The following is a 15269-nucleotide window of genomic DNA, read 5'->3' as shown; positions in this document are numbered from 1 at the left end:
CTCAGGGCCCGGACTCTTAAGTTATACTAGTTGCGCACGCTTAACTTATACGGTTTTTATGAAAGTGTAGTTGCACAAACTTTGGAGCGGGTTCATTCGATTGGAATTCAGAAGTTTAAGTGCCCTTTTTAAGAGACAAAAGTGGTTGGAGCGCAAGTAGCTCCCCTCCCTCCATCTCCTTCTCTTCTCCAAATGCATCCAGTTGAACTTTTGATGTATCCAGTCCATTGAAAATAGTCCAAAGATCATATAACAAGGGCTCCAGGGTTGAAACAAACCCCCAGAGCCAGGGAGCAAGGATTGTAAGTTATGCCCGGGTTTATTTAAGGTTTTTGTGGAAAGAATGGTTGTGATACCTCTAAAGGAGGCTCATTTGATTGGAAATTGAAAGTTCTGATTCTCTTTTAAGAGTAAAAGTGAAGAAGGGTTATAAAAACTCTCACCCTACGCTCCCCAAACGTAACTGATTTAAAGTTTTTTATCGGGATTTTTTTTTTAAATAGTCAAAATTAAATTTAAAAATGCTAAAAGTGTTAAAAAAAAAAAAAACAGAAACAGGGGCCAATGGGTTAAAGTTATGCCCGGGCGCATATTATTTGCCTTTGGAATGTGTGGGCGAATAAAATCCTGGTTTGTTGAATTTTATTTAAAAAAACATAAGTGATTGTTATTTTTTTAAGATTCAAAACTGTTTGGACGGCACCCAAACCCCCCCCCCCCCCTCTCCACGATCATTATTTTCAAAATGGATCCAATCAAAATTAACCAAAAGACAATGTCTGCTTTAAATTGCTACTGCTTCTACTCATACTACGCCTACTTCTGCTACTAGTATTACTACGGCCGCACCGCCTACTGCTACTAAAGCTGAAAATACTGGACTTACAATAAATAGCCGAATAAACTCAAAACAAGCAGAAATCAACATACGTAAGGCTGACAACCTCCAAGCTTTGTCAAGACCAGAATATAATTTGCAGTTGAATGAAAAATTTACACATGAATGTGTTTTGTCAGTAAATATAAGTATGCTTATTTTTATTTATTAATTTCTTAATAATTTTTGTTTTATTAAATTAAAACAATTTAAAACATTTAATTTTTTTTCAGAAAAGTTAACATTATATTATGTTCTTCAGAGGGGCATGGGGGTTGTCAGCCTTACTCATGCTCATTTCTGCTTGTTTTGAGTTTGACTCGGTTATTTATTGTAACTTCTGTTCGTTTTGGGTTTCATATATTCATTTGATGGTGATTTGTGGTAGTTTTACGCTTGGTAGATAATTCGGTTTTATTTCTGCTAATTTTTGGTTTAATGGAGTTCTTTACTTTTCTTTGAAAAAACTTATTTTTGTGGAAAAGTTATTTAAATTAATTTTTAACTAGGACAAGTTAAGATTGACTACTCACTCTCAATTTTTTTAAATACATATGCAATTGTTTTCTATTATGCTGTCTAGCTGTATCTTTTAGATCTTCAGGAATGATATCCATGGCATCCACTTCGCACCTCCTTAATTCATATTAAATTCTTTCTCTACTTTCCTTGCATTGCTCTTATATTCACATGATCTATCACACAAACACTTCTTATACCGTCCCCTCCTCTTTTCACTAAACTTAAATACTTTTCGTTAATCTTCCTAGTTGCGTTTCTCACTTCCTTCCCTAAGACACCATCTGCCATTTCACGAATCACTTTCCTAAAATTTAATAAATGAGCTTTTAAGTAAATATACAAAAATTAACAAATATTGTTGAAAATTTTCAGTTGTTTATTTTTTTGGTGTATGCTGTCCAGATGGCGCTTATGTGCAGGCTGGTCATTTAAATTTTATAATGGTTCCCTATGACCTAATAGAATAGTCTATTTTTCGCTACACCTCTTTTCTATGATGACAGTTCAGATTTTCTCCCCATTTATCAATTTAAGTTAGTGAGGATACAGTCTGTCTATTGTTGTGTGAAAGGTTTTGAAAGCCCGATAATTTTACTAATATGCCTGTATTTTACAAGGCTCACCTATCTGGGGAACGCAATATTTACCATCATACGGTAGGCGTGCCACTATGCTTTGGTCAGAAACTTAAAGCGCCGAAACCCATCACAGCTTGCGGTACTTCCTTGATGAGAACTTTGGACTAACTTGATGTGCTTGAAGTGCTTGATGGTGCTTTTTGTTGTTGAGTTTATGATGTCTTACACTTATTTATTTAAAATTTTGTATATTCATTGATCAGTCCGTTTTGTTTATTGCTTTTTTGTACTGTTTTCAATAGGTGTTTTGATTCGTATGTAAGCCAGAGTATCGTTCAAATGAATATCTATCTAAATTACCAATGTAGGGAACTACTTCTTTTTTTTTTCTCACTGAATAATGACCTCTAACATGGAATTTTGTAGGGAGAACCATGCTTAAATGGAGCAATTTGTGTAGATTTAGAAAACAACTACACCTGTTCTTGCGTATCTGGTTATGTTGGATCTCACTGTGAAGAGAACGTCTGCAACAACGATCCATGTCTTAACGGAGGACCTTGTATTGATGGAGTTGACACTTTCAGGTATTAATTTTCTTCTTCTCTATTACTTTTTCTTCTTCTCTAAAGGTATTAAGTTGTGCCTAATATCGACTTTATTAATGTTGACACCCTAGGAAAATGAGTGAAATAAAAAAAATGACAAAATTATGCATTCAGATACATATTTTGATGGGGGTCACAGGCATGTTCGTGGGGACTTAAGGGTGAGGGTGAGAGACTAGGACTTAGGATTTAGAACCTATGACTGTCCTAATATAAATCTCAAAATTTTTCTTATAATAATAATAAAGTGCTTAGCATTTTCGGACCCATTCAGGTCCGACAGTTGTTGAGTTAATCAGAATGAGGATATGTTAATGATACTGAAATTTATTTTTATATTAAATATTTATTCATACAAAGTAAGTACAAATAATTGAAAAAAATATTACAGATAAATTATTTATCAATTTAACATAAATAAAATATGTCTTAAAAAATTCCAACTCTATCCAACAGAGAGCAGAGCTTGGTGTCTCAGCTTAATGAATAAAACAAAACTCAATACACAACACAAATTAGCACAAACATTTCTGTGCATACAAAGATTTGTAGCGTTGCCTATTGTAAAGAGCCATAAGACTTCAGTGTCTTCTTATAATTATTAATTTTTTTCACAGAGGCACTTCATTGGAAATTGGAATTTCGAGGGCCTTTTATAAGAGTCGAAAGTGATGACTCGAAGGGCTCAAAGACTTCCTCAGGCTCTTTTCTTCCAAGTTTATCCGAGCAAATTTTTATAGAGACATTCTGTTCAATATAGTTCAAAGGCCAAATAGATATACCTCTGGCGTTGATAAGACTCACAAAGCCCCCAGAGCAGCGGCTGTATGCCATGCTTAGTGCCCATTGTTAACATAGGACATTTTTCTGGAGAGAGTGGCCTTATAAACATTGAAGGAGGCTCTGTTGATTCGAACTAGACATCTCTAGTTCTCTTGCTTAATAGTCAGTGGTGTTAGGAGGCCCCCACACACCCGCTCTTCCCCCCCCCCACCGACTGTATCTAATGAGAAAGGGGAGATAGCCATTTTGCTCAAATAGTCCCAAGGTCAAATACCAGCGCCGCCTGTGTTGACACCGCCCCCTCCCAGCTGTCCGGGGAAGGGCTGTAAGTTATGAAAGTTTCCCTTTGGTATTATATAAGGGTATTATGAAAGGTGTGGTCCTAAAAACTATGTAGGGGGCTCATTCAATTCAAAATCTTAAATTTTATTGCTTTTTTTAAGAGTCAAAAGTGATATGTCGGCAACCAGCAACCCCATGTTTTTTTTTAACCAAGTGCAACCTATAAAAATTTGAAGTAACAATTTTCCTCAAAATAGTCCAAAGACCAAATAACTATGCCTCCGGGGTCGACCAATCCCTACAGCCCTCACGATAAGGGCTATCTGCTATGCAAGTTGCCACTTGTTAACATGTAGGATTTTTATTGAAGGGGTGGTTGTATTAACTTTGAAGGAGGCTCATTCGATTTGAAATTAAAATTCCTAAGTCCCTCCACAAGAGTTTTTGTGCCCTTTCTAACAGTGAAAAGTGGCTGGAGGACAACCAGCCCCCAAGACTATTTTTTTTCAAAAAATATCCAATCAAAATTTTGAGATAACCATTTTGTCCTAAATATTCCGAAGTCCAAAAAACTGTACCTCAAGTGCTAAGAGAAACCCCGAAGCCCCGGAGGCAAGGGCGGTACGTTATGCCAGTCTACCATAGTTAACATACAATGCGTTTATGGAAGGGATGGTCGTATAAACTTTGGAGGAGGCTTATTCAAATGGGAAATTGTTCCAATGCTCTGTGTAAGAGTGAAAATTGATCAAAGGGACCTCACCTCCCCCTCCCTGACAATGCTATTTTCCCCCACATGTATTAGATCAAAATTTTTGGATAGCCATTTTATTCAACACAGTCCAAAGGTCGAATAACTATGCTTCCAGGGTTGAAAACCCCATTGTCCCAGACCTTGGCGCAATGGCTGTAAGTTTTGCACGTTGCCTATTGTTAATATATAATGTTTTTATTAAGAAAAGAGGCCATCTTCAATCATGGATCTCCCAAAAACTTTTTTTTTTTTTTTTTTTTTTAACTTTAGAGTATTAAGATGAAACTATAAGGAAATTTCAAACGTAATCAAAACATATTCTGTCCTTGCTGTGTGCGAAAAAAGAATATCAGCCATATCTAAGGAACAGCTGATGGTTTTAGGTTGAAACTTTCAAGGTATGTGAAAGAGAAATTCAAGGAACCAGCCCTGTTCTCCTGTTCCTACTCTTTTTGGTGTGCTCCCGTTTCCTCAACAAGGTTAAAAATTTTGTAATTGCCATTTTGTTCAAATTAGTGAAAAGGTCTAATTCATATACCTCAAGGGATCCCATGCCCCCACATCCCCGAGGCAATGTTTATAAATTGTGTAATTTATCCATTGTTTACGTGAAACTTCAGAGAATTTTGAGGGGTATCTTAAATCAAATCAAAAGGTACCATTTTCATCCAGTTTATCAAAGAGTCGGATCTCCAATATTTTAAGATTGGCCGAGGATTTAAGTTGAAACTTTCAGGACATGTGAAGGGGGGTGTTGAAAAGTGGCTGTAGGGCTGCCAGCCTTCTCCCAAAAGCATTCGATAAAAATTTTGAAATAGCAATCTTGTTTACAATAGCCTAAAGGTCAAGAAGCTATGCCTACGAGGATTAAGTACCCCTCCAAAGCTCTGGAGAGGAATGCCGACTACAATCAAAACAGACTGTGTGCATGCTAGTTGTCTAAAGGTTGTATCAGCAATATCTAAGGAACGGCTGAGGGTATCAAGTCAAAATTTACAGGGTCTGTTGAGGGAGATGATGAAAAGTTATCGAGGGGCTACATCGCTTTTGTTCTTTTTATATTCCTCATTTCTTCCACACTAATCAAAATTTAGAAAAAAGAGACTTTGTAAAAAATAATTAAACTTTGTTTGAGCTCTGCCACACCGGATGCACTGGGCACCCCCCCAAGCCTCCAGGGCATGGATTCTATTATATAATATTGACCATTTTTTATTTACAGGATCTATCGTTAGGAAGAGGGGAATATTTTATTCTGAATATATTCGAAAAGGTTATGTGTATTAAGGTGAAAATTCGGGTGATGTTGAGGGGCATGCTCAACTAAATTTAAATATACTGCGTACATAATTTTTTTCAAAAAGAAGTATTTGCAATATTTTAGAAAGGTCGAGGGTATCAAGTTTAACTTTCAGGGCATCTTGAAGGGGATGTTCAAAAATGGTCGGAAGACAACCAGTACCCTCCCATGCCCTTTTTAGCTGCAATTTCCCCAAATAAATCCAATCAAAATTTTGGAACAGCCATCTTGTTCAAAATTATCAAAAAGTCAAATAAGTATGCTTCTATGGTTGATAATTCCCTGCAGTCCCTGGGGCAAGTATTGTACGTCATATAAATTGCTCATTGATTATATATAACACTCGTTATTGGGAAAAGGGAGTATGTTTGATCATGAGTCTCCAAACGGACTAAGGGCTTTAAAGTAAAACCTTTAAAAATGTCATGGAGGATGTCAATGATATCCTGTGTTTGATAAAAATCAAACACACTGTACGCAGGAGAAAGGTTACAATAGTAGTTTCGAAGGAACGACTAAAGGTATTAACTTTGAACTTTAAAAATCGTGTTGAGAGGAAAGTTTAAAAAGGAACGGAGGTGAAGCAGCTCATCTCCTCTCGCTTGTTTAGGGGTTCCTTTGTATGCTGAAGAAATCTTAAAAAGTATTTTTATTTAAAATCCTGATCCTAGGTGTGTTCCAAAAGACTAAGGGTATGGAAGTGAAATTTTGGGGAATGTTGAAAGGGGTGTAGATCTAAATCGAAAGACACTATCTGCATCCAAGTTATCAAAAGGGTATATCTGTAATATTTTAGAGTGCGACAAATTGTGACTCTTGACTGCTTCAAAAACTTTCGACTGTGACTACAACTGCTTGCAACTGCTACTATATTTACTCGTGACTACTTTCAGGAAGTATTAGGAGATGTTGAAAAAAATTAAAGCAGACTATGTGCATGCTGATTGTCAAAGGGGCGCATCAGCGATGTCTCAAGAACAACTGAGCGCATTAAGTCGAAGCTTCCAAGGCATGTTGAACCGTGCTTAAACTTTCCGGGAATGCTAAGGGTTATGTTAAACTATATATATATATATATATATATATATATATATATATATATATGTATATATAACACTATTATGTATCCTGGTTATCTACCTGCTAAGAACCAGAATATTCAATCGAATGATACTATGTGCATCTCGGTTGTCCGAAGGGTGTATCTGAAATGTCCCAGTAACGGCTAATGGTATTTAGTTGAAATTTTCAGGGAATGTTCAGGGGGTGTTTAAAAGAATCAAGAGCTACTAATTAGACCTATTCAATTATGAACTATCAGATATTGACCTATAACATATTTTAATTCTTACGCCAGAGTTATCAAAGACTGGAGAAATATTCGCTATGTAACAGAAACAAAATTTCGGCTATCAAAAACTAACAGAAATAAATGAAAAAAAAAGCTGCCGAAAAAGAAGTTTTCAAAGAAAAGTAAAGAGTCATATTAAACTTAAAACCACCAGAAATAAATTCGTATAATAAAATTCAAGCTCAAAACTACCATGAACTTCTACTGAAGAATAAATGAAACCCAAAACGGACAGAAATTAAAATAAAGGATCTTAAAAACATAGAGATAGCAAGTACTTGTATAGACGAATCCAGCAAGAAAATCTCTAGTGTCAGTGGTGTCTGTCTCCGAAAGATTGATGATAAGCCGACTCAAAACTCTCCAGCAACCTCTCTCTAGGTCAGGTTTACGCTCCTGCTTCGTCAAGGTTGGATAAGGGCTCTGAAGATTTTTACTCTTAGCTCCAGAGTCTTGTTGAGACCATTCCAAAGTAATAGTTCGTCATAGTCCTTGAAGACTTCAATGCCATTTTGGTAAATGACAGCAGTAGAAGCGAAGATATCTTGGGTAAATTTGGAAGAGGGCAGATCAACATCAGAAGAGAGCGGCTCATTGTATTTAGCCGAGACAACAACCTCTTTGTTACAAGCAAAAGAGGAAAGTCACTTGATGGTCCCCTGATGGAAGGACTGCCAGCATGATTGATTACAAACTGGTATCTAACCGGTGGAAATCCTCGTTCACAGACACAGTGACTCTCTCCAGTAAAAATTTTGAAAGTGATCACAGCTTTATTATGTCATCAATTCGTCTAAGGTTAAAGGTCATCATCAAATCGAAGAGAACAATCCTAAGATTCCGTTTGGAAGCCCTGAAGGACCAGAAGACGAAATGAGAGTATAGGGAGCAGCTAAATGAAAGACTATTGAAGATCATACGAGAAACACCTGACTTATTTAGCTCAGCCGACATTTATGAGCTTCTGTTGCAAAGCAGCAGGGCTGTCTGTGAGACAGCCGAGATCGTTCTCGGCCGTAAGTCTGCCAGAGACAAGCCATGGATTACCCAGGAGGTCGTTGACATGAGCAACGAGAAACGAACTCTCAGAAACAAACAAGATGAAGAAAGCAAGGATAGAATCAAGCAACTGAAACGGCATATCGAGAAGAAAATTCGTTGGGCACTTAAAAGCATGATAACCAAAAGTTTCAGCAGTGAGAAGATGACTTCAGAGGAGTAATTCACATCCTATGTTCAAACGTACCAAAGAGGAGGAAAATCATAAAGATAAGAAGTGCCTGGATCTCTTGGATAAAAATGGGCGGAAAATTACCACTGGTACTGGAATCCATGATCATTGGAAAGAGCATTTCCTGGAAAAACTAATTCTCACAGTAAATCCAGATCCTGAAGTCCTTCAGAAGTATCCAGTAAAAATGAATGAGGAACTACCTGTACCATCCTTGAGTTCAGAGGTAGAAACCGCTGCAAAATACCTCAAATCCATTTACGTGCCTCGGATAGACGGTATACAAGCAGAATTTTTAAGAGTATAATCTGACGTCGTCATTGACCTATACCATTGAATAGTAACAGCTGTCTGGGGAAAAAGATACTACTCCAAGTTCTGGTCAACATTTTTCATAGTCCCCTTGCATAAGAAAGGATCCAAAAGCAATTGTGATAACTATAGACACATATCTCTTACTTGCCAACCCGCTAGAATCCTCAAGAAAATACTCCTAGTGTACCATTGAAGAATTGTTTGTGGTAATAGAAAAGACTTGCTCGTGGCGATAGAGATTTCTCCTATAGCGCCACTTGGAGATCAGATTCCTTTGGGAGCATTTACCTTGGAGACTGGCGAACTAGTTACCTATTATCGGACTAGACTCAGACATACAAGAGAAACGAACACTTATGAAAAGACAATAGATTTATTAAACTTACATGCTTAGTTGTACAGCAATGGGTCACTTCAAAGACAATAAAATGGTGACCGAGATTATTTGCGGTACGAACTCTTTTAGATCTAACTTAATATTCAAATTAAAAAACACATTTACCCCACTCCCAAACGCAGTTCTTTCGTCCTGCGCTCTAGGGACTGCCTGCCATTGGCTCACGGGCACCAATGACGAGAACAATCGTCCAATAATACTTCTTAAATATTTTTTATGATTTAGTCGTTCACACGTTTATTATCGTTTAAACTTCCTTAAAAATATTGTGCGTAGCACTTTTCTTATTGCTCACTGTCTTAGCGAAATCCAAAGATTGCAGTTTCTTTTCTTTGCCGATTACGGGCTTTTTCCTTTTTGAAACTAGATTTAGCTTAATTATATAGTCCGAATTAAAGAAGGAACTTTATTTTAGTATTTCAAATATATCGTGTTTTACTCCCGGTACAGATCACCCTTCACATGAAATAATGACGCCCCGTCATTAGTTACTGCCCATCAGGAGTTTTTAAAATTTTTAAATTGTTTTTATTATTTTATTCTAAATCCCTATCTAAAATTCATCTAAAGGACTCAGATTATTTTTGGTTCTAGGTTAGCTACTATACTAAAGATTTTTTTTTTTTTTCTATATATAAAAATGATTAATTTTAATTGTATACTAATGTTTTGAATATTCTAATTTTAAATTAGTTTTTTTTTTTGATTTTGCTTTATATATTACTTAATAAATACTATATAAACAACGTTAAATGAATAACATAATAATATTAAACCTAATTCTACTTGTGGTACACACATAAATGATTTATAACATACAATATTTGGTTCAACATATTCACAGATGACATTAAAACACTTTAACTATTTAGATGTTAGCATTGTCAAAGCTGTTAGGAAGTAACACATGTAGCTTCACATCTAGTCATCACCTTTCGTGTCCTTAGTGTACTACACCCTTCTGTTGTAAATTACGGTCCTTCACTCCTTTTGTCCTGGCAAAAATGTCGAAGCACTTACGTTATGGTTTCTTCATGGAACAGTTTGAGTCTAGTTGTCTTTACACTGTAGGTTTTTCCTAATAGTCAACTGGGAAATGACCGTTAAATTTCGTTCAAATGGTCAACTGGGAAATGATTCTTCCCACTATAGGTGATGGTGTTTTTCTTCTCAGCATGTCGTTTTTAGGATTTTTTGAGGCACATAGAGTATGTATTCTCGCGTAAAATTGTTCATTTGTGCCTTTTGAAACGGGTTGTCGTCCTACTAGAGTGACTCTTTTAATATAGTGTATTTAAATACAACTTCAAACATCGCCAAATCCCATCTAGCTTCAAATATTGTTAAGTATCGTTTATCTTGTGCTGATCGATGGTGTTCTTAGGATTAAATTTCAAATTTTAGTTAATTTAGGCTTCGTCTATCTTCAAAGGTCTTTAAGGACATTTCAACTTCAAATATCGTTTATCGTGTGCTGATCGATTGAGTTCTCAGAATTAAACTTCAAATTGTATTTAATTTTGTCTTCAAATATCTTCAAATGTCTTTAAGTATCATTTAACTTCAAATATCGTTTATCATGTGCTGATCTATGGAGTTCTCAGAATTAAACTCCAAATTGTCTTTAATTTCATCTTCAAATATCTTGAAATGTCTTTAATTATCTTTTAACTTCAAATATAGTTTATAATGCGCTGATCGATGGAGTTCTCAGAATTAAACTTCAAATTGTCTTTAATTTCTTCTTCTAATATCTTCATATGTCTTTAAGTGTCATTTAACTTCAAATATCGTCTATCGTGTGCTGATCGATGGAGTTCTCAGAATTAAACTTCAAATTGTCTCTAACTTCAGTTTCAAATATTTTCAAATGTCTTTAAGTATCTCTTAACTTCAAATATCGTTGAATATCGTTTATCTTGTTCTGATCGATGGGGTTCTCAGCATTTATGTGATTATATAGTTCGTTAAAGCACTTGATACTGAGGTTCAAGTATAGTGTTACCTGATTTGTAATATGGTTCATGGTCGAAGAAACGATGGTCAAAGGTAACTGTTGTTTTCGTAGACGAAGTTGGGATGAAACTTGCCTGGAGTTATGGTGAGTACTCTTCGTTGGTTGAGATATGATAAAATAGATGTTACTGGGTCGTATCTATACTTGGCAGCTCATTGTAATGCTCAATAGCCAATTTTCCGTTTCCTCCCTGTAATAGAAATAGCCAAGCAGAATCAAACGTTCTTTAAAGTAAACACTCATAGTACAAATAAGTCACGTATTAATTGGGTATATTAATTTCTAAGCTATGAGACAGAATTAAATAAATACACTAATATTAGTACTCACAATGAAAATCTAAAACAGAAATTTCTTCAAATTTGTTTTGATAACGAAAATATCGATATTAAATAAACATAATTTACCCTACATTATTAAGTTTGAGGTCTACTTTTACGATTTGTTTCATGCCTGCATTGTTCACGTAAGCCCGTGCTATATAAGAAACGCATGTGTAGCGTCATAACCACACGGTTTTACGCAAACGATACTACGCTGAGGGACTGAGACCTAACAAGGACTAGTGGAGACCTCTATACCCACTAGTTTTCTGATGTCTTCCCTATTTCTTCGCTTAGCCGTTCTTATGGGGCTCCGGGTTTAACGGCTGAAATGCAGAGGTTCTTAGTCTCAGGATTTTTCAGTAATTACAAGTCAACATTGGTGCATCATATTTGCCTTTCGAATAAGGTCATTAGATGCAGGATTTCCAAGCTTGCCTCCGTAGATTCCAGTTAATGCTTGGCAAAGAATATAAGCATAATGAAGAACTGACATCAATATCTTTTTAGAATGCTATTGTTTCAGCAAATCCTTCGGCACTAAATAAATAAATATTATATTAAAGTCTTATTAGAATCCGTTAAGCGAGAAACACCTTCACATTAATAGGGAATTCCTTGTGGGTTTTACTTAGTCGCCATTGGACATTCACAGGGTTTCAATCCATATATTTTAAATGATCAAATGGTTTTAAAATTTTACATATTATTATTGAGATATAATTTCACATCCACCGTGAAATTCTACATATAAACGTACCAATAGGTTGTTTGGTTATAGTTACCAATAGTTGGCTATTAGTACATATATTGCTCGAGTAAGAAACACATGAATGAGCAATGTGTAGGCCTAAAATAATTACAATCTGCACTAAGATAAAATATTTCATATAATTAGACGCTTCTGTACTGGTAGTTTTTTTTTGATTTTATAAAGCTGCCAGCTATAAGGGTATAGCCTACGGAATTTCATATTTTAAAAAATAAACTTCTTTTTAAAATACACGACGCTCCGAATTAGTCGTGTTTACTTCAGCCAATAAAAACAAATTCGCTCTATCAAAATATACTGAAAACTGGTTGAGATTTGTACGGGTATAATGGTGGTGAAGAAATATAGGTTTCAAGAGGAAATTTCTTTAGTATTCACTATATCAGAATTGGATAATTTAATGTACATGTTGCTCAAATAAATTTCGCATAAACTAAAAAAAGAGGAGAAAACGGGGAAAAAAAATTGACAAAAATAAACGTTTTTCACTAAATTAAGCACAGTCTTTTCAAGTTAAACATAAGCCCTAGTCTAACTTAAATAAATTATCAGGTTCTAATTAGTTTAGTTGAGATAATTGAATTTTAATTAATAACTTATTGAGAGATTATATTTTAATAAATAATTAAAGTAAAAAATTGAGTACGAATTGACTATTAGAATAGTTAAATAAGAAATTGACTGATATTTTAAGCAAGAAAAATGAACAAAACGGCAAGTAAAAAAGGATGATTAAACACTAAAAACCTAAAAATAGACCAAAACACGATTCAGATCAAGCTCTAGCTATGAATAGTGTCAGATTATCGAATTTTTAAGTCAAGTTAGGCATATTTGATTTATTTTTGATTAAAATTTTTTTTTTTCAATCTTCGCGTGGAAGGCAATAGATATATATATATAATATAAGATATAATAGATATAATATAATGAAATTAAAACGCTTTTTTTTTTTCTCGGAGCTATAAGAAAGTAAAATCTCTGTTTCTATTTCAAAGCATTCTGATCCAAAAAACGAAAACTTAACTAGCTCACAGAAGTTTCTATTCAACCTTTAAGTATTTTTTTGACTGGCCCTGATTGGCATAAAAATACTAATTTCTTACACTTGAAGGACTGAGAAATATCCCTTTCTACGTTCATTTACGCACAAAAAAATTACAAAACAATCATGGGCCTTGAATTCCTCCCCGGGCTTCCCACAAGACGTGGTCCAACGCCAGTTGTCGTTCTCGGTAGACCACGAGCTTTCTACATTTGGGCATTTTCTTTTCCAACCTATCGAATATCCTTTGAAAGGGAATAGACATAACACTTAACAAGAATAAAACATCTAAAACTTAATCAATTATCAAATTTGTTAACTATAAATTAAAACTGTTAAATTTATTATGTTGTTAAATTTATTATATTTGAAATTTTTATTTACGTTAATTAGGTATATTTCCATCTGTCAGGTTTTTTAACCGTTCTACCTGACTGTGTCGTGATTTTATGCTCTGGTTGGTGTGGTTTTTTTTTTTTCGGTTTGTGTAGCGAAATAATGTCAAATTTTTTTTATTTTTTTTTAAAAAATTCTTGCCCTTTTAATATCGTTTGTTTACCGTGTGCGGCTGCTGAGGTCGGCCTTGATTTACCTATTTCTTTAGCTCCTATTTGGTCTGATTCACCATCAGACTCTTCTGAACTGGTTTCCGACGAATTCGGATTAGAACTTTTAGAGGTGGCACTTTTTGAGGTGTCACCTGCCATTCCTTCGTAAATTTCTTCTCCTCTGGAAGTAGAAGGTTTATTCTCTAAGTTCTCGCCTTGAGTTCTCAACTCGGGGGATTTGAAAGATTCTTGAGAGTTTTGGGAAGACTCAAGAGTTTTTGCGGGGGTCCTCCAGTGTTTGAAGGTCATGTTTTCAGGGGGATGGGGCATTCTTTGCAATAGGGATTCCCTCCGTGAAGTCCACGTCCAGTCGTGTTTAGGTTTGACCTTGGACACAGTTATATCATGATATCGACCTTGCTGGTCATCCGTTGGAGTTTTATTCCCGGGCAATGTACTTTGACTCGTTTTTATGGGAAAATTTATTAAATACATAGCTTCTCGCAGGTTTGTTTTTGTTAGATCTTTGGGAGGAGTTTTCTTCACAGTAATACCGGGGGTTTCTACGGCTCTGTTTAATTCTTCCTGTAATGACAGGGGCCTTTCTCTTGGTGTTGCAGGGGAAACCATATCGTCTGGAAATCTTTTGGGGGGACATGGGGTCGAGATTCTATCGGGGAAAAATTGGGTTTTTGGAGATATTGTATAATCTAAATCTCCCGCGCTCACCGATGAATAACGTTTTGGACTTTTTGGCGTTTTTATTTCAGGAAAAAATCCTGGTATTAGGGATTTTTTCTTAGGAACAACTAGATTTTCCATTGCTAAAAATTCTTCAAAGTTTTGTTCATCACTTTCATTTTCAAAATAATCTTGTTTGAAATTAAAGGGTTTTAGCTCTACCAGTCTTGACCTAGGGGGCTCATTGTCCGAATCTGACGAATCAGCAGTAGAGGGATGGGATATACATCTCTCCTGACATTTGGCTGTTTTCAGTCGGCTGAACTTCGCATTGTAGGTTCTCCCACTATCGTGGTTTTCCATTTTAAATGTCTCTTCATTATCGTACTTTTTGACTATTCTGTACTGCCCAGACTCTATGTTGTAAAGTTTTTTTACTTCAGTTTTCGCCTCGTTCCTTAGGTAAACGAAGTCTCCTACTTTGAAATCTATATTCCCCTTAACTTTGGGTTGGTTTCTTAGCTCTTGGTTTATTTTACATTTTTCCAATTCTTGCCTAACTATCTTATAAGTTTTCCTCATCCTATTTATGAATTCTTGTTTATAATCTTCTGAGTCGTTATAATATCGCCGAGATTAAATAATCTCATCATAACGGATTATAAAATATCGACCAAAAAGTAAATAAAATTGATTTTCTCTTGTTGCTTCGGAATAAGCCGTGTTGATTACGTTAGTTAAGTAAGGTAAGAATTTATCCCAGTCGCTCCTATTTTCTTTCGTATAAATAATTAGAACGTTCGAAAATATTTTATGTCTGTTTTCTATTTTGCCATTAGCTTTTGGGTTGTAAGGCGCTGTCACCATTTTCTCTATATTAAGGAA

General features: G+C 35.3%; 1 protein-coding gene across 2 annotated transcripts in view; it reads left to right on the top strand.

Moving 5' to 3' along the window:
- The first annotated feature begins 2409 nt into the window (after positions 1-2409).
- The window catches only part of LOC148944646 (sushi, von Willebrand factor type A, EGF and pentraxin domain-containing protein 1-like), a 193227-nt gene continuing 180367 nt past the window's right edge, over positions 2410-15269 (top strand). For both annotated transcript variants that reach the window (XM_089099707.1, XM_089099708.1), the window contains exon 1: positions 2410-2564. The gene's annotated coding sequence lies outside the window, so the exon portion shown is untranslated. The remainder of the gene's footprint in view (positions 2565-15269) is intronic.

This window comes from Artemia sp. Qi Xiang Cuo, chromosome 14 (genome assembly GCF_049724085.1).
Source record: "Artemia sp. Qi Xiang Cuo chromosome 14, ASM4972408v1, whole genome shotgun sequence".
Lineage (NCBI taxonomy): Eukaryota > Metazoa > Arthropoda > Branchiopoda > Anostraca > Artemiidae > Artemia > Artemia sp. Qi Xiang Cuo.
Note: the sequence above shows the minus strand (reverse complement) of the source record. Positions and strands in the feature narration are given on the sequence as shown.